The following is a 20,746-nucleotide window of genomic DNA, read 5'->3' as shown; positions in this document are numbered from 1 at the left end:
AGGAAACATTGCTCGAGTGAAGGTCAGTCATCTGTGCAAGTTAGTTAAGAAATCGTCCTGTCAAACATTATTAAAAAGAACCTGCATCTGTGTCTTTACAAATTTACAGTTGCGCATGAGTTAAAGTCTAAAGACGAACATCCGCGTTTTGATTTCTGCCATTGGTTTCTGACTGAAGTGGAATCAGGGCTCTCAGATATTCTTTTCTTTCGGCCTGGTTCAGTCTGCCAGGATACGTCAAAGAACATGCGCCACTGTGTGACAGAAAATCCCCATTAGTAGGCCTACTTTGAAGAGGCATTGCATTATTTCAAGACTGGTATTTGGTGCGCAGTGCCTGAGGTCTGCAACGAAACACGATTCTTTCACCAGTCTGTTCAAATTAACCGATATGTGTCTAGAAAACTGCCGGCCACTGTGGACGAGCGGTCCTAGGCGATTCAGTCTGGAACCGCGCTGCTCTTACGGTCGCAGGTTCGAATCCTGCCTCGGGCATGGATGTGTGTAATGTCCTTAGGTTAGTTAGGTTTAAGTACTTCTAATTCTAGGGGACTGATGACCTCTGATGTTAAGTTCCATAGTCTAGAAAACTGTTCAATCCATATTTGGATCAACTCACAGAAGACGAAAGACTATTTTTACCCGGACGGAGTAACAGCATACACTCCATTGACGAGTTCTTCGCGAGTGCGTGAGAGTGTTCTGTTAGGAGAGGGCAGTTAGCCGATGCAGTGCAATCTCCCGGCCACCTTGATGGCCTGGTTTCTTTTCCTGTAATTTTTACCTGTGGGGCAAGCTGAAGGGTCAGATGTACTGAAATGACACACTGGAGGAGCTACAGCAGAACATTACAAGGGAACCTCCCCATTGCACCCCCCCTCAGATTTAGTTATAAGTTGGCACAGTGGATAGGCCTTGAAAAACTGAACATAGATCAATCAAGAAAACAGGAAGAAGTTGTGTGGAACTATGAAAAAAATAAGCAAAATATACAAACTGAGTAGTCTATGTGCAACATATGCAACATCAAGGACAATGTAAGATCAGGAGCGCCGTGGTCCCGTGGTTAGCGTGAGCAGCAGTGGAACGAGAGATCCTTGGTTCAAGTCCTACCTCAAGTGAAAAATTTAATTTCTTTATTTTTGCAGTTATGATCTGTCCGTTCGTTCATTGACGTCTTTGTTCACTGTAATAAGTTTAGTGTCTGTGTTTTGCGACCGCACCGCAAAACCGTGCGATTAGTAGACGAAAGGGCGTGCCTCTCCAATGGGAAACGAAAACATTTGATCGCAAGGTCATAGGTCAACCGATTCCTCCACAGGAAAACACGTCTGATATATTCTATACGACACTGGTGACGGCATGTGCGTCACATGACAGGAATATGTTGTCGACCCACCTAACTTTTACACTTGGCGAATTCTTCTACCTTACCCGATTTAGGTTTTCCTGTGGATGTGATAATCACTCCCAAAAAAGTGATGAAAACATAAGAGTTTGTCACATAAACTGCAACAAATGAACTGCAACAGTCGCACAGTTTTCCCTGTGCTCTGTCAAAACATGTTTTTAACGTTTTCAAATTTTTCCGTGTGTAGACCGTCAAATCCTGCATATGTCCAAGCAAATCTGAACATGTCCTGGAATTTTGGAGAACGAAGTTGATTGTGTGTGTGTGCCTGAACTTTGATAATTGTCTGAAAATAAAAAATTAAAATTTTCACTAGGGGGAAGATTCGAACCAAGGACCTCAAGTTCTACAGCTGCTCACGCTAACCACAGGACCACGGCGCTACTGAGGTAGCACCATCCTTAATGTTATATGTGTAGAGCATGGACTACTCAGTTTGTATATTTTGCTTATTTTTTTCATAGTTCCACACAACATCTTCCTGTTTTCTCGATTGATCTGTGTTCAGTTTTTCAAGGCCTATACACTGTGCCAACTTATAACTAAATCTGAGGGGGGTGCGATGGGGAGGTTCCCTTGTTAGAAACGGTATAGCTGCTATCCTTCAGGCATAGGTGCTTATGCTTTGATAACTCGAGCGCACTACTTCATTGACCTCAACGGCGGCCATTGCGGGCATATTTTGTTATGTTCATTAAAAAGGGTCAATCCCGTGTTAGTCTTATTGTTAATTTCTCCCAACGACGGATGACATGTGGGAGACCTTGGTTGTAAAACTCTGCATTTTGGCTGTTCAGGAAACGTTACACACCTCGAAAATCATGTTGTCACCACACAATGGTTTCTTCTTCCGAGGAACGAGGAAGAAATCGATGGATGTCATGTCAAGAGAATGCGGGTAGAGGATGGGTGAGGGGGGAGGCGGATTGGCAAGGGGCGAGGAAAAATATGATGGCCCAAACAAACTTGTCTGTGTCCCGTGCCGAATGAACAGGGGTGCTGTCGCGAAGCGGAGACATCCCCTTCATACGAGGCTTTCTCAGCTCCCGCAATCCCGTTTGGAGATTTCTGTTCTATGCACCTGTGAGAATTCCCCCTTACGAGGATAATATGTTAACACAACACCGTAGCAGTCCTGAAAAAACTCTCTGCACCATCTTGTTCAGTGATGGGTCTTCACCTTTCGCGGGGTTGGTGAATCCGCAGGTTTCAACTGCTTGCATTGCTCCTCCATCTCGGGATCACCCAACACTTCGTCAAAAATGGTTCAAATGGCTCTGAGCACTGTAGGATTTAAAATCTGAGGTCATCAGTCCTCTAGAACGTAGAACTAGTTAAACCTAACTAACCTAAGGACATCACACGCATCCATGCCCGAGGCAGGATTGGAACACTTCGTCCATCTTAAAGAAGCCATCTGGATTGGCCTGACAGAGATGGAAAATTTCCGCTGCTGCCTCGAATCGGCGGCGTTTTGGATAGGAGTGAGCAGTCGTGGAGCACAGCGGGCGGCGCCCTTCGTCAGATTCAAGATCTTGAAAACGGATCAGTGACTTATTTTCACTTTTTCCGCTGTCGCCTCGATCGTAATAGGTCGTTCTTTGAGTACCAGGGCCTCTATGTCTCTCGCGATTCCTGCTGTTTCACAGAGAGATGGTCTGCCACTTTGTTCTTCATCATTCAGACTTGGTTAATACTACTGAGAGCCTCTGTATCATAATCCTGTCTTACACGTCCACCAAGTCGGCATGGTCTGATGCAGCGCTGTCCCCCTTCGACCACAGCAAACAAACGACCGAACGACATTCCAGTGGGCTGTGCTATTTCGTTTTGGCGTGACTGTCGGCGTGCTACGGTACTGTAGCTTTGGAATTTCAGAGTGTACCACGACTGAAAAAATATACCTGGTGTTAAACAAAAAGTTACATAACTCTATTTTCTCGAGGTGATAATTAAACCTTTATGACTACCCCACTTGCACACTATAGGCGATTGACATATAAATCACAGTAAAATTACAGCGAACAAGGAATAACATCATTTTCACCAATGACTCTAGAAATTTATTTATTTCATTTCACTGATGCAATTTCGGCCTTTGAGCTATTAACAAGTGGTACTGCAAATAATTTTGCTTCAGCATGCCAGACTTTTAAAATCTCCCGAAATTGATAATAGGGTTTTAAAAGTGTGACGGGTGTTGTAGCAGACTTTTTTTGCAGTGTCACTTGATAAGGCCACAAAGACCGAAATCGCAATAACTAAGTAGATTAAAACTGAAGAAACTGCAAAAAGGTGGGAATTTAAGGAGTTGGGACCTGGATAAACTGAAAGAACCAGAGGCTGTATAGAGTTTCAGGGAGAGCATAAGGGAGCAATTGACAGGAATGGGGGAAAGAAATACGGTAGAAGAAGAATGGGTAGCTTTGAGGGATGAAGTAGTGAAGGCAGCAGAGGATCAAGTAGGTAAAAAGACGAGGGCTGGTAGAAATCCTTGGGTAACAGAAGAAATATTGAATTTAATTGATGAAAGGAGAAAATATAAAAATGCAGTAAATGAAGCAGGCGAAAAGGAAGACAAACGTCTCAAAAATTAGATCGACAGGAAGTGCAAAATGGCTAAGCAGGGATGGCTAGAGGACAAATGTAAGGATGTAGAGGCTTATCTCACTAGGGGTGAGATAGATACTGCCTACAGGAAAATTAAAGAGACCTTTGGAGATAAGAGAACGACTTGTATGAATATCAAGAGCTCAGAAGGAAACACAGTTCTAAGCAAAGAAGGGAAAGCAGAAAGGTGGAAGGAGTATATAGAGGGTCTATACAAGGGCGATGTGCGATTATGGAAATGGAAGAGGATGTAGATGAAGATGAAATGGGAGATACGATACTGGCTGAAGAGTTTGACAGAACACTGAAAGACCTGAGTCGAAACAAGGCCCCTGGAGTAGACAACATTCCATTGGAACTACTGACGGTCTTGCGAGAGCCAGTCCTGGCAAAACTCTACCATCTGGTGAGCAAGATGTATGAAACAGGCGAAATACCCTCAGACTTCAAGAAGAATATAATAATTCCAATCCCAAAGAAAGCAGGTGTTGACAGATGTGAAAATTACCGAACTATCAGTTTAATAAGTCACAGCTGCAAAATACTAACACGAATTCTTTACAGACGAATGGAAAAACTAGTAGAAGCCAACCTCGGGGAAGATCAGTTTGGATTCCGTAGAAACACTGGAACACGTGAGGCAATACTGACCTTACGGCTTGTCTTAGAAGAAAGATTAAGGAAAGGCAAACCTACGTTTCTAGCATTTGTAGACTTAGAGAAAGCTTTTGACAATGTTGACTGGAATACTCTCTTTCAAATTCTAAAGGTGGTAGGGGTAAAATACAGGGAGCGAAAGGCTATTTACAATTTGTACAGAAAGCAGATGGCAGTTATAAAAGTCGAGGGACATGAAAGGGAAGCAGTGGTTGGGAAGGGAGTAAGACAGGGTTGTAGCCTCTCCCCGATGTTGTTCAATCTGTATATTGAGCAAGCAGTAAAGGAAACAAAAGAAAAATTCGGAGTAGGTATTAAAATCCATGGGAAAGAAATAAAAACCTTGAGGTTCGCCGATGACATTGTAATTCTGTCAGAGACAGCAAAGGACTTGGAAGAGCAGTTGAATGGAATGGACAGTGTCTTGAAAGGAGGATATAAGATGAACATCAACAAAAGCAAAACGAGGATAATGGAATGTATTCGAATTAAGTCGGGTGATGCTGAGGGAATTAGATTAGGAAATGAGACACTTAAAGTAGTAAAGGAGTTTTGCTATTTGGGGAGCAAAATAACTGATGATGGTCGAAGTAGAGAGGATATAAAATGTAGACTGGCAATCGCAAGGAAAGCTTTTCTGAAGAAGAGAAATTTGTTAACATCGAGTATAGATTTAAGTGTCAGGAAGTCATTTCTGAAATTATTTGTATGGAGTGTAGCCATGTATGGAAGTGAAACATGGACGATAACTAGTTTGGACAAGAAGAGAATAGAAGCATTCGAAATGTGGTGCTACAGAATAATGCTGAAGATTAGATGGGTAGATCACATAACTAATGAGGAATTATTGAACAGGATTGTGGAGAAGAGAATATTGTGGCACAACTTGACCAGAAGACGGGATCGGTTGGTAGGACATGTTCTGAGGCATCAAGGGATCACCAATTTAGTATTGGAGGGCAGCGTGGAGGGTAAAAATCGTAGAGGGAGACCAAGAGATGAATACACTAAGCAGATTCAGAAGGATGTAGATTGCAGTAGGTACTGGGAGATGAAGAAGCTTGCACAGGATAGAGTAGCATGGAGTGCTGCATCAAACCAGTCCCGGGACTGAAGACCACAACAACAACAACAATAAGTGAAATAAATAATTTTCCTCAGTCATCGTCGAACATGATGTCTCTCAAAAAATTCTGCTTGACCGTGAACCCCGACCATCAGAAGTTAATCAAGGAGTAATTAAATCACATTTTGATGTAATAAACTAGTTGCACGTTCAAGGGAATTCGGAAACACTGTTCGTGTAAAATACGCGTCATTAGGCGTTTGATTACCTTTGTGGACGTTTGCAATAGATGAAATCACCTGAAACGATGTATGTAAAATGTATACTTCCATGTATTTTTCATTTTTAATCATGTGATGCCTAGCAATGTATCCGCAAAATGTTGAGTATTAATCTTTTACTGAATAAACTGTTGTAAATGTTCAGTTTCTCAATTGCATGCTGTCGCCAATATGCAACATATAACCGATGATACCTGACAGATATAACGTATCTTAGATATGAGACATTATACTCTGTGACACTTCATTGATGGTTACAAGGCTAGAAATTATTTTTTTGTTTGTTTCAAGCAGAAATATATTCAGGTATCAACAAAGGACAACAATGAAAAAATGAAATGCGTATGGCTGGATGATGTCCTAATCCTGCTCTTCTCGAATGCGAGTCCTGTGCCTGAAATACTGCACCTTTTCTCTATGTGCTCCTGATTTACCGTACTTTATGTAAATTTTATTGCCGCGCCAGTGCTTTACAGTGAAGTCTAATGTTCACTACACGCTTCATTCACTAACATTCATAAATACTCAACTGAGTAATTGGATCCCCGGGCAATAATTACTACTTCAAGTCTGGTAAATATAGTTTGCATCCAATTTAGAATTACACAGTCCTAGCTGCTTCTCAATATAACTGCAGTTCATAGTATTTTATTTGACACATGGCCATAATGAAAAACTTTACCGCCCGATTGTCAAATTCCATCCACATTTCCCTCGTTTTACTGTCATGGCGCACTGATACAATGCTATTGAATTAAGCCTCGAAGGAGCAATTAGCCAATGCGTCACGTCGATTTCACACGTTTCACAGCGACAGCATTTGTAATTTTTCTTGTAACCTTGTTCGCTACGCGGCTTGTTAATCATTCGGCACTACCTCGAATTCCCATCGCCTACCGCCAGAGCAATCGAAGCATTCGCAACCTCTGTCCACAGTAATAACGAGCCGATATTGCTGGACAGACGCTGATGGGTACTCCTACAAACAAGACCCTGTTCAGTACTCTTCCATTGGAGGAACACACATGTTTTGGATACGAGGCACTGAATAAAGGAAGTCAACATGAACAGAAAGTGTCGTTAAACAATAGATTACAAGGAAAACATTCATTTACAAACAGTTATACCCAATAACAAGACAAAGTAACACAGATTTAGACTGTAGGATGATAACATAACTTCAAAATTTAGGGGGAACTGAAGTAGAAAATGCATGTTACAAAAGCGAACAGCCGCCGATGATTTTGTATGTCGGACGAACGGCATGAAAAATTATCAGCCAGACTAGGGCGGGATGAATGTGGCTTCCGCATCAGCCCTGTGTTGAAACGGTGATTATCGCGTTGCCACTTATCAGTATTTTAAAGAAAATATTTACCTGGCCCAGGCGTTTGTTTAAACATCAAGTAGTTGCGGTCCTACTAGGATTGGGTGTGACAGACTTTTGCCTTTTATCGATCCAGATCCTGCTTATGCAGTTAAACGTGAATTTTGAAGCATGGTGCAAGTTGATTTCTTGGTTCTTGAGCTGTATAATTGGAATTTGTATTGTATTTTGCTTCGTATCTGTAGGGACTGCAGGTACCGTCACTAGATAATCCTTCGAAACTCCTGACTTCAACAACTAAAACTGGTTATCGTTCTGGTTTGGTTCATGAAAAAATGTTATATAGTATTTCTTTTTGCTTCGTTTCGCCTTTATTTTACTTTGTTGTGACAAGTTTTATTCGAAAATGATTTGAAAGAATAGAAAATAGCTTATACACGTTTGAAATATAAAATGTTTGTTATTGTGGATGTCTTTAACGTTTTGGTTGACAGAGTGTGCCGCTCGTCATATGAGAACGAATTGTCTCATACTAGTGAGGACAGCTTTGAGTGCTCTCAGAGTAGAGCATAGTCTGACCGCGTTGTTTGTTTCTGTGTTGCAGGTGAGTCAAGGTTTGGTGGTTGTTGCTGCTGCTGCTGCTTGGTTGTTTGGTGAGTACAGGTAGAGCTCTGTCGCCACAGGAGGAGTTCATGTCATTTGAGACATTAGACAAAGTAAGTGCGTTTGTAATCAAAAATTTCTCGCTTTTTATTTCTTAAATTGACGTCAATTACGTGAGAAAGTGGAAATTTCACCTGCAGTCTGTCGTTGAAAATATCTATCACTGTGATTAACAGGTCACACAACGACTCAGAGTTGGCTATTACGTCCCAGGAGATTAAAGAACAACTTTAGCGACTGTGACTATGCTTTTAACCAGATCCAAGAAATTGTCGGTTGAAGTCTCATAGCCGCGATCTTCACAGACACGAAGAGCTGTGCGTTCCTGTATAATTCCTTTAAATGCTTTAGAATGACATGAAATAGTCTTATCTTGTCTGGTTATTACCTTGCTTTCAGTGTAGAGATTTCTGAAAAGTGTAATCTATGCAACCCATTCGAAAGCCTTGCTATAGTCTAACAAACAAGAACTAAAGTGGTATTGAATTCTCTGTCTCATATTGAGATTCTGCTATAGTATTCCACTATCACGCGCCAACTCAGCTTGTTTCTCGTAAGTGGATTTTCACACGTTCAAGAATGACGTTTGGAAGAATCTTGCTGGTATGTGAATCACTGAAACCGTACCGTTATTCTCAAAGCGCTGTGCGTTTCTCTTCTTACGAAAAAGAAGCATTACCACATGATCTAGCCTTCTGTACCCGTTACGTCATTTCACATGCTGTTACACATTTCATGCGAGGTGTTCAAACAGAATACTGTAAGAGAGATTGAGGCGCTAGCAGACATTCTTTTCTCGCTGAATACATGAATGGATTCGGACCGAATATTTGTACGAAATATTCTCCGCGACGTATTTTACACTACTGGCCATTAAAATTGCTACACGAAGAAGAATTGCAGATGATAAACGGGTATTCATTGTACAGATATATTATACTAGAGTTGACATGTGATTACATTTTCACGCAATTTGGGTGCATAGATGCTGAGAAATCAGTACCAAGAACAACCACCTCTGGCCGTAATAACGGCCTTGATACGCCTGGGTATTGCGTCAAAGAGAGATTGGATGGCGTGTACAGGTACAGCTGCCCATGCAGCTTCAACACGATACCACAGTTCATCAAGAGTAGTGAGTGGCGTATTGTGACGAGCCAGTTGCTCGGCCACCATTGACCAGACGTTTTCAGTTGGTGAGAGATCTGGAGAATGTGTTGGCCAGGGAAGAGGTAGAGCCGCGGGTCGTAACACATCTGAAATGTAGCGTCCACTGTTCAAAGTGCTGCCAATGCGAACAAGAGGTGACCGAGACGTGTAACCAATGGCACCCCATACCATCACGCCGGGTGATACGCCAGTATGGCGATGACGAGTACACGCTTCCAATGTGCGTTCACTGCGATGTCGCTAAACACGAATGCGACCATCATGATGCTGTAAACAAAACCCGGATTCATCCGAAAAAATGACGTTTTGCTATTCGTGCCCCCGGGCTCGTCGTTGAGTACACCATCGCAGTCGCTCCTGTCTGTGATGAAGCGTCAAGGGTAACCGCAGCCGTGGTCTTCGAGCTGATAGTCCATGCTGCTGTAAACGTGGTCGAACTGTTCGTGCAGATGGTGGTTGTCTTGCAAACGTCCCCATCTGTTGTCTCAGGGATGGAGACGTGGCTGCACGATCCGTTACAGCCGTGCGGATAAGATGCCTGTCATCTCGACTGCTAGTGATAAGAGGACGTTGGGATCCAGCACGGTGTTCTGTATTATCCTCCTGAACCCACCCATTCCATATTCTGCTAACAGTAATTGGATCTCGACCAATGCGAGCAGAAATGTCGCGATACGATAAACTGCGATCGCGATAGGCTACAATCCGACGTGATGGTACGCATTTCTCCTCTTTACACGAGGCATCACAACAACGTTTCACCAGGCAACGCCGGTCAACTTCTGTTTGAGTATGGGAAATCGTTTGGAAACTTTCCACATGTCAGCACGTTGTAGGTGTCGCCACCGTCGCCAAACTTGTGTGAATCCTCTGAAAAGCTAATCATTTGCATATCACAGCATCTTCTTCCTGTCAGTTAAATTTCGCGTCTGTAGCATGTCATCTTCGTGGTGTAGCAATTTTAATGACCAGTAGTGTAAGTCGAGGAAGACGCGCAGTATCTCGTAGGCTGCAGCGAAGTCCCATATTTTGGTAAATGAGAACTGGAATCACGCCGCTTGCTGGTTCTTTTCTACTTGGTGACGTCAGTCACTGGCGCGAGGTGCCCGCGGCGGATAGGAACATTTGTCCTCCAGCTGCGCATGCGCACAGTGTGTAGCTGCTAGTAGGACGCGCGCCGCCAGCCGAGACACATTGGGATGCGTGACGGCGACTGCACGTCTCTGTTACGCTGACATCAGCTGCGGGCTGCTGCGTCATTTCGAGCGCTGTGGGCGCTCGTCATAGCGACAGGTCCGTGGTGGTCGATGTTTGTATACAATCGTGTGTTCCCAGGCAACGGCGTCGCTACCGCTATGAGTGGCAATGCCTACACATGAAGCTAATGACCTCAACATTGTATAACTTAACATCGGCGGAATTTCTGAGATCTTTGGGAGAACCAAGTAGGATGGCACTGTTTCATCTGATATGCAAAACGCGTGAGACAGGCGAATTTCTCTCAGACACAGGGAAAAATGTAGGAATCCCAGTGCTAAAGGAGACGTGTTTTCACAAGAGCACTACCTAACCACCTGTTCAATAAATCATGGCTGCAAAATACTAGACTCTCTGGGAGATCTGTTCGGGTTCCAGCGAAATATAGGAGCACAGGAAGCAATGCTGACCCCCACAACTTAACTTAGATGAAATTTGAAGGAAGATAAAACCAAATTTGTAGAATGTAAATACGTAAAACTGCAAACAGTCAATTTTGAATACTTATTTATTATTCCATGAACCAGTTTTCGAACCTTTTCAGGTTCATATTCATAAGGTTTTCTGGATATTACATCACTATTTCCAGCATAATGCTGTTTTCTGGCTCTGTGACAAGTAGCTGAAACACGCTTTAATGTGTAGCCAAGAGTATTGTTTATCTGTCGATATGGATGCAAAATTTAGTTTTATACTTACTGCGACAGTATGGGCGGCTTGTTTTCCGTCAGTGTCCATCTGTCTGCTTCCATTTTGATAGCCAGTTGGTACATCACTTCACACACTTTTACACAATCTGTATTCATTTACATTCTGACAGCGAAACTTTGTCAGCATCCAGCATGTGCTATACAACTGTTGCTTGTTACAAAAATCTTGACAAAAAGATATGGTATTGTCCTACTTTGCTCAGAGATGTAATTTATTCTTGTTTACATATATTAAAGTCGATATAAGAGCAAATATTTCAATCACACTGACGATAACAAAGAGCACAAAATAATATAAACAGATACATAAATGAATTATTGCAAGAACAAGCTTCAAGTGACCTGATGTCTTATTTCTATTAATATACGTTTACGTTTAATTAATTGATTACTTTTAATTGATGAAAGGAGAAAATATAAAAGTGCAGTAAATGAACAGGCAAAAAGGCATATAAACGTCTTAAAAATGAGATCGACAGGTAGTGCAAAATGGCTAAGCAGGGTTGGCTAGAGTACAAATGTAAGGATGTAGAGGCTTATATCACCCGATTGTGAGAAAATGCCAAAGGAGAAACGATATCAACGCGAGCCGGCCACGTCTCAGTACGGTAATAATCGAGGCTGGAATTGCGTGTCTGGAGCCCTGCTACGGTTCTTTACGACAGTAGCAACCTGCGTCTGCCACAGAGCCTCTGTTGGAGGCATCTGCCGCCACTATTATGGCACGGCGTGCACACAACACGCAGTGGAGCCTACCAGCTGCTACCTGTAAATGGAATTACACGGACCGCGGCGCAGTCCCGAGCACCGGCGTCGTCTCGGGGAATACTCACGCCACTCCTAGCGCGTCTTACTCCGTTCTTACTTCTGTTCTTTCTCGCACACTTGCGGCTGTTTCTCTTTCCTTACCAGCGGTGTCTGTATCAGAGGCAGTTCTTGTGTGCGAGTACTACCAAATGTAATGCATTCTTTTGCACCATAGTATTCTGAATGATGAGATAGCCACGTCCGTTGTACTATTACCTGTCCCAATACGTAGTGAACGGTGATTCCGAGTTAGAGGATAATATCCTATAGAGATCAGAGGGCCTGTTGCCTTCTGTCGTCTTAACACCTCTATGAACTATTGCTGTTTGTAAGCCGTCCGGCTGGTACAGTAATAATCGTTTTGTGCTGCACTGCGCTAGGCGACAGGAAAGTTTACTTTACGACCGTGGCCTGTTACTACCTAGACCTTCAGCACAGGCTATGCTGCCTCCTCCGTGTCACTGGCATTTGTAGATACACTCAGGTGGTGGTGGTGGTGGTTAGTGTCTAACGTCCCGTCGACAACGAGGTCATTAGAGACGGAGCGCAAGCTCGGGTTAGGGAAGGATTGGGAAGGAAATCGGCCGTGCCCTTTAAAGGAACCATCCCGGCATTTGCCCGAAACGATTTAGGGAAATAACGGGAAACCTAAATCAGGATGGCCGGAGACGGCATTGAACCGTCGTCCTCCCGAGTGCGAGTCCAGTGTGCTTAGATACACTTAAATGTATCAACACAGCATAAAATTTGAAATGGAGAGAACGGCTGCTGTTATAATAAATTAGGTAAAGCAGTCCCGGTAACATTAAATCTATTGTGAAACCTGTTCTTTAGCAGAGGAACATTGTTCACACACTATTCTGATAAATAAGTCTACGTCGCTTTCACAGTCAAGTCTGTTGACCGATTTCTCGTGGCCATTATCACGATCTCCCTGTTTCAGTGAAAGCGATGCGCCAAAAGAATAGGAATATAATTTTTATGCAATATTCCGTCGGCACTTGGAGGAACGTAGTCGTTATGGAACATCAGTACTGTGTATTTAAGTTTTCAATATCCGAATATGTCTGTAAAACGCACGACAGGTCTTAAATTACGCAGCCAACATATCGACTGCACTATTATGCGGTACAAGCGTGTGCATGCAAAGAAATAATTGCCTTTTAACACTCAAAAAAACTTTTTAACTACGCTTCCCGCTTCTTGTTCCGACGAGCGAGTCAATCTCTTTTTAAGGCACCGATCGTGCACCTAAAGAACAAACGGAGCGCTAACGGCGCACTATCGATCGCACACCGATAAGCAACTAACACAGAGAGAGAGAGAGTAACATAGAGAACCAACACTGCGACCAGGCTGTCGCAAACTAATCCATGATCCGCGATGTTTTCAGAAGACAAAAGTAGGGGCGTGATATAAGATAGAGGCATATAATGTGTCAGACATCTGCGTTCAATTGTTAACATGTAGCAGTCACAGCTAGAAGAGAAATTACACCTGATTATCGCCGGCGAACAATTGGTATACACAGTCTTTCAGCAATTACTGTTAACACACACATACACACATACATACATACATACATACATATATACATATACTCCAGTCCCAGACAAACTGTTGCGTGACATTCGGAATAAGAACACGTGGTCTTAAAAATTAAGTTTTGGATCAGTCTTCGTGTGATTTAAGAGACTCTTCACTATGCATAAGACGCATCCCATATAGAAAAATTCCAAAATTACTTGGAGATATGTGTAACCCACAGGTTTTGGAGAATAGAGTTAAGATGAAAACGTTCGGGAAAAAGTTTGCGTGTGGCTAAATTTGTATTTGAAGTAAGTGAAATAAACTGTGTTTTATGTGGTTCAAGTACGAAAACTCACAAGTAAACTTACCGAAAGGGCATACTTCGATCTTGATCGGCTTTGAATACGTTGTAATGAAGAGCAAAATAAGAGAACAATACTTTTTGTACGTGCCCATACGACCGTTAAGGGGGTGAAACAGATATAAAAAAAAAACTTAAAATTAGGTTCTTTCGTTTTTAATGTACATTACAAAAGTGCACCCAGAGTTGTCGGAAAAGCCATTTTTTCCGAAATTCCCTGCCCCCCAATATTTTGTTTCTCATTTCGACGTTTTACGAATGGCAAAACGTATAGTACAGGTAACACAAAAGTCAGTCATATACGACGAAGTATGCCATGGAGAACTTGGATGAAAAATCTTTATTGCAGGAGTTAAAAGGTCCAACGATGCACACACAACATAGCACAGTAACTGCAGAACATACTATCTTTCTTCGATGTATGTGCATGTATTTATACTCTGAGAACACGGCAGACAGGATTCCGAAGAAAAATTAAGCAATTCTATAGCTTACAAAACCATGGATGAATCAAATGGTTCAAATGGCTCTGAGCACTATGGGACTTAACATCTGAGGTCATCAGTCCGCTAGAACTTAGAACTACTTAAACCTAACTAACCTAAGGACATCACACACAACCATGCCCGAGGCAGGATTCGAACCTGCGACCGTAGCGGCCGCGCGGTTCCAGATTGAAGCGCCTAGAACCGCTCGGCCACACCGGCCGACATGGATGAATCCTCTTACTTCCAGAAGATCCGTAGAACGAACAAAACATGGCCTCTAATCATACAGTGTGGTACTGCAAAAAATGGTTCAAATGGCTCTGAGCACTATGGGACTCAACTGCTATGGTCATAAGTCCCCTAGAACCTAGAACTACTTAAACCTAACTAACCTAAGGACAGCACACAACACCCAGCCATCACGAGGCAGAGAAAATCCCTGACCTCGCCGGGAATGGAACCCGGGAACCGTGGTACTGCAAACGGTGTTGAATAGTGTGCCACACCTCCCTCTTTACTTCCTACCTCTTTTAGTTTACATGACCCAGGAGTTCTGTCGGTCAACTCCTCCATAATTGCAGAAACCTGAACAAAGATACTGTTGCTTCACACTTTCGTTGCGCTTGCTATGAATGTGACAACATATAAGAGAATTTTATTTTATCTATTATAAAACAATTGTGAAAGACGACTACTGTAAAAGCAATGGTTTCGTTTTCAACATACAAACATTTAATCATTTTTTGTTTTCCGTCGTTCCTTAGTTGCTTCAGAATTCATGGACATATGTTGCATGGATGGAACATACATCCATGACTAAAAACATGTTTTCCTTTCAACCACTATCTTTGTTTGATTTATCCTGCATAAGAAGCATATTGTGAAATAATTCCCATTGTAGGAGTCGTCCACTTGTGGTCTGGAAACCCCTGTTGTTTCATCAGGATGGAGGCCGAGAAACCTGAGTGGTGTCGACAGATGCACTAAAAGGAGACTAAATATTACTACTTTTCTCATCAGAGTGCATCTTGTCGCCATGTCTTCCATGGCGGCTTCATAAGCTGGAGTGGAATCTAGTGAATCCAGAGACAGACTCAGGGCCGCTGGAGATTACTGCGTCGGCCTTGAGTGAGGGCTGGTGTGGCGGGTTGCACGCCCATTGGTTCAGAAGGCGCTTTCCATTGACTGGTCTGCTAAAGATGTGGCCGTGATTGTGGCGCGTGCGTGTTTGGTTCACATGCCGTCCTGACTCACTGAGGTCACTGCGCTTGTTATCCCATAAGATGAACAGTGATGTCGGATGCTGTGATGTTGTGGTGAGTGATGAACCTGGCACAACGGTTCGGTAGGCTGTCTGACCCGAACAATACTGAAGTTCCAGAGCCCTGAAGTGGACTACCCATCTGTGGCAGCTTCAGTACTGCATTGCGGTTCACAGTTATCCATGGCTACAGATCAGTGACCATTACATCTAACAGCAAGAATATGACCAATACTAGAACAGTCTTATACAAGGTGTACAATATAATAATCAAAGAACTGAGGGGTTATTTATGGCGTTGAGGAGTGGCTTTGCCGTACAGTGTCAGTTTTAATGTCTCGCCCATCATGACTTATCAGTGGTGTTCAGTTTTGTTGTATTGGCTTGATAAATTTGTTACAGAATCACAACTGCTTCGTCACACCCCTGATAGGTATTGTTGAACTGTACATAGTACTTCTAACATAATGTTACAAGAGTAATAGGGGCAGGGTGGTGTGCAATTGACTTACCGTTTTCTGCTGAGCTCGCGGTCAATCTCACTAAGGAGTAGAGATAACAAACCGCTTCAGCTGTAAATCGTTTTATTGACTGAATATCACGACTGCTTTCGGACAAGCCTATCTTTAGGTGCGGCTGTCACCTGCCTGCAGTCTAGTGTGCATAGTGTTGGTACCCGTCCCACAGTTTTTGTACACTTGAAGATGGGCTTACATTTGTCCAAAACCGGTTGTGATTCTGAATCAGTAAAATTATTTACAACGGAAGTGGTTGATATCTGACTACTATGAATCTCAGATGGGAATATCCTTTTAGGTAAGTTTTATCACACAAGTGTGCCGACGTTGTTCTCATGATGACCAACTAAGTGTGTCGAAGAATTTACACCTTCTTGGCTCGTGTTGAGCAATACTGGGCTGCAGGGACTTAGAAAAATCTTCCCTTTACTGTTCTCTTATTATCTTTAAAAATTTTTCTCTCTGCTGGTCTCTTACTATCTTGATGCGTAACACCGTTGTAAAGTGCAGCGTGTTTACACCAGCGTCCTATTTTCAGTTTGCTGCCATCTCAAAAGTAAATAAAATAAATTTATAGCCTTCTCAAAAATAATTAGTTAATCTTTTTAAAAAATATCAATCGTCATATCAGACCTATATCTGTGACGTCGATCTGTTGTAGAATTTTAGAACATATTTTTTGCTCGAATATCATGTCGTTTCAGGAAACCCAGAATCTACTATGTAGGAATCAACATGGATTCCGGAAACAGCGATCGTGTGAGACCCAACTCGCTTTATTTGTTCATGAGACCCAGAAAATATTAGATACAGGCTCCCAGGTAGATGCTATTTTTCTTGACTTCCGGAAGGCGTTCGATACAGTTCCGCACTGTCGCCTGATAAACAAAGTAAGAGCCTACGGAATATCAGACCAGCTGTGTGGCTGGATTGAAGAGTTTTTAGCAAACAGAACACAGCATGTTGTTATCAATGGAGAGACGTCTACAGACGTTAAAGTAACCTCTGGCGTGCCACAGGGGAGTGTTATGGGACCATTGCTTTTCACAATATATATAAATGACCTAGTAGATAGTGTCGGAAGTCCCATGCGGCTTTTCGCGGATGATGCCGTAGTATACAGAGAAGTTGCAGCATTAGAAAATTGTAGCGAAATGCAGGAAGATCTGCAGCGGATAGGCACTTGGTGCAGGGAGTGGCAACTGACCCTTAACATAAACAAATTTAATGTATTGCGAATACATAGAAAGAAGGATCCTTTATTGTATGATTATATGATAGCGGAACAAACACTGGTAGCAGTTACTTCTGTAAAATATCTGGGAGTATGCGTGCGGAACGATTTGAAGTGGAATGATAATATAAAATTAATTGTTGGTAAGGCGGGTACCAGGTTGAGATTCATTGGGATAGTGCTTAGAAAATCTAGCCCATCAACAAAGGAGGTGGCTTACAAAACTCTCGTTCGACCTATACTTGAGTATTGCTCATCAGTGTGGGATCCGTACCAGATCGGTTTGACGGAGGAGATAGAGAAGATCTAAAGAAGAGCGGCGCGTTTCGTCACAGGGTTATTTGGTAACCGTGATAGCGTTACGGAGATGTTTAATAAACTCAAGTGGCAGACTCTGCAAGAGAGGCGCTCTGCATCGTGGTGTAGCTTGCTCGCCAGGTTTCGAGAGGGTGCGTTTCTGGATGAGGTATCGAATATATTGCTTCCCCCTACTTATACCTCCCGAGGAGATCACGAATGTAAAATTAGAGAGATTAGAGCGCGCACGGTGGCTTTCAGACAGTCGTTCTTCCCGCGAACCATACGCGACTGGAACAGGAAAGGGGGGTAATGACAGTGGCACGTAAAATGCCCTCCGCCACACACCTTTGGGTGGCTTGCGGAGTATAAATGTAGATGTAGATGTAGATGTAGATGCAGAACACTTCCATGTGAACCCCTACATAAATGCGAAGAATGTCTGATCCTTATTCAGTCTCCATTCAGGTCTCTTGGCATGCCAGGAGGTATGGTACCGATGACTTTCACATTCCAAGTGTGGAGGTCTTCCAGGTCCTGCACTAAAGTAGCCAACAGCTTGTCCTCCATGTAGCCTGATAGTGTGACGTCAGAAGAACGTGGAGTCCAATGCACGGGTCCATTTCGTCCAGTCCAGCTTTCTGGAAACGCTCGATTCTGAGCTCTCCGAACATCCAACGACCAGTGAGCTGGAGCACCATCTTGCTGAAACCAGAGGTTTAGATACAGGTCTTCAACAGGGAAAAGTAAACATATTTGATGTGTCTATGTTCGTCAACCCTGTGACAGTCTTCTCAGCAAAGAAGAACGATCCAATTATACTGTCGCACCTCAGGCCACACCAAACTTTCGCTTTCGACCTATCTCGCACCTTTTTCCGGACACTGTGTGGATTCTGTGAATGTTTCGCTGATTTACAGTTCCAAAGACTTGGAATTTCACATGCAAGTGCATATTACCATTGCTTGCCATCGGCTCCATGACCTGCAAAATCTGTACATTTTATGAATACAGACGCAGCCGGTTTTTGAGGACTTTATGAATAGCTGCACCGGTCATCTTAAGTTTCCGTGAAGCCTGATGAATTGATCTACGTGGACTTGATTGGAACGTTGGACGGACGTTCTCAACTCGTCCTTCCGACACACGCCGACCCTTGCTTGCCGCTTCACAGTGCTGCCAGCGTTAAGGAATTGCCTATGCCATGCTTCTGTCGTCTTGGCATCCGGTGCTACATTCTTATAAACAGAACGAAACTACCTTTGCAGCATAACAGCGAATTTAAACACTGCGTACTAAAGCGTAGTTTCTGCCTTTCATCAACTGACTCCATTTTCGCTCGAACGAGCGACAATGAAACAACGAAAACGTATCAAAAGTAGACAAAAATGAGGCGGCAACACTAGGTCCCTTTGCGTCCAACATACGAGTCAGACCTGCAACAAAGAAAGATTTACTATTCATAAACCGCCTGAAAAAGTAGGGCATTTAGTTGTAGACACGCTGTATGACACTTGCTGTGTGTGAGTCCACTACACCTTTCTGAAAAGCTAACCGTGGCAAATTTATTATCACCGACGTTTTCTAGTCCTAGAGATACTGGGAAACGTGGAGTAGTTCTACTAATGCATTTTTTAGTGTCGTGTACTGTAGAAGTGTAAATCACGTAATTGTGTCTGGTTTGTGTTCCTTTTTTTTTGCCGTGTGCAGTTGTACAGCGTTTCAGGAGTAAAATTAATATCACATTTCCTAGTATCTGTAAGACGTGGTATGCCAGTAGCAAGAATTTTTCGCCTGTTTGCATTGGAGTGAAGGTTCCAGAAAGCTGCATACACTCATACCCAGCTACTATCAAAATTAATTATTCATAATGTAACACAAAGCACACTTGAAGTTTGGCGTATTTTCCGGGACTGGTCTCTCATTTGGTAAATGAAAAACTAAATAAAAAGCGAGACTAGCAGCAGCAAATGTTTTGAAATAAAAAACGAAACCATTACAGATAAAATCAATAATTTTTGCACAGTATTAACTGAACTTTGAGCTGTCAAGATAGGGACACTGTCGGACTCGTATGCGTTGGGAGCTTACCTGGATTATTACCAATCAGGACAGGCGGGTGGAAGGCTGGTGGATCAGTCTAATGAGTTCTGCCGCAGCCGTAGAAACGTCGCTTGTAGTAAGTACTGTAATCAATGCATCGTTCAGGTCTGATGCTCATGTGGCCAAGGCGAATCGAATATCTCTCAATGACCAAAACCAGAATGATCTCGATTTTTATGTGGTGGTGTGTAGATCATACAAGACTCATATTTCGCTTGTGACTGGCGCTGTTGTGACAAATATGTTGTCTGTGTCGCCTGCACCTTAGGCTTTCCAGGATGAATGGCTTCGACGATAGTGGAATAAACAGGAACTCTTTCGCCATCAGAAGACATGTACAATTCACTACATGTGGGGTGCTTCCAGATATACAAATAGCTACACGCATAATCACTGGGCATTCATTCTTCTGACTAAAACTTTCTTATATCATCAAAAAATTAGAAGCGGTCCATTCCATCATTTTCGACTAAGGTTGCCTGGAGATTTTCCTTGTTAGTAAGAAGAAATGGAAATCGCGTCTCAAATATTTTCATTTGGGAAGGCTTCGTTCTACTCCCAGCTCGCAAAATTTTGCGGAAAGCGTTGGATACTAGTGAATGCTGTTTCAAGTCTGCTATCGTACTATCATTTTCACTTACAGCTTTTGAATGAGTTCTTTGACAAAATTTGTATTAATTTCCACAAACCGTAATTAATCCGATCTGGAGATGATCATTAAATGATCGAAAGTAGTTATCATTCGTGACGAGTTGCAACTGAGACTATTGCGATAAGTACTTCTGAAAATCCACGCTTGCGGCATCTCTCATGATAAGATGTATTCTGTTACGAAATCCACCCTCTGTCATAATTCATTATGTCGGATTTCACGATTTGCAACCCGTACCGGGGCGAGAATGATTCGCCGTTGATGACTGCTCCGCATGTGCAAGGTATCCGGGATACGGCAGGAACGCTAATTTGAGGCAAAAACTTCGTATGGATATAAATTA

This window comes from Schistocerca serialis, chromosome 1 (assembly GCF_023864345.2).
Source record: "Schistocerca serialis cubense isolate TAMUIC-IGC-003099 chromosome 1, iqSchSeri2.2, whole genome shotgun sequence".
NCBI classification, from domain to species: Eukaryota; Metazoa; Arthropoda; class Insecta; order Orthoptera; family Acrididae; genus Schistocerca; species Schistocerca serialis.
The sequence above is the reverse complement of the archived record's forward strand: the minus strand, read 5'-3'. Positions refer to the sequence as shown.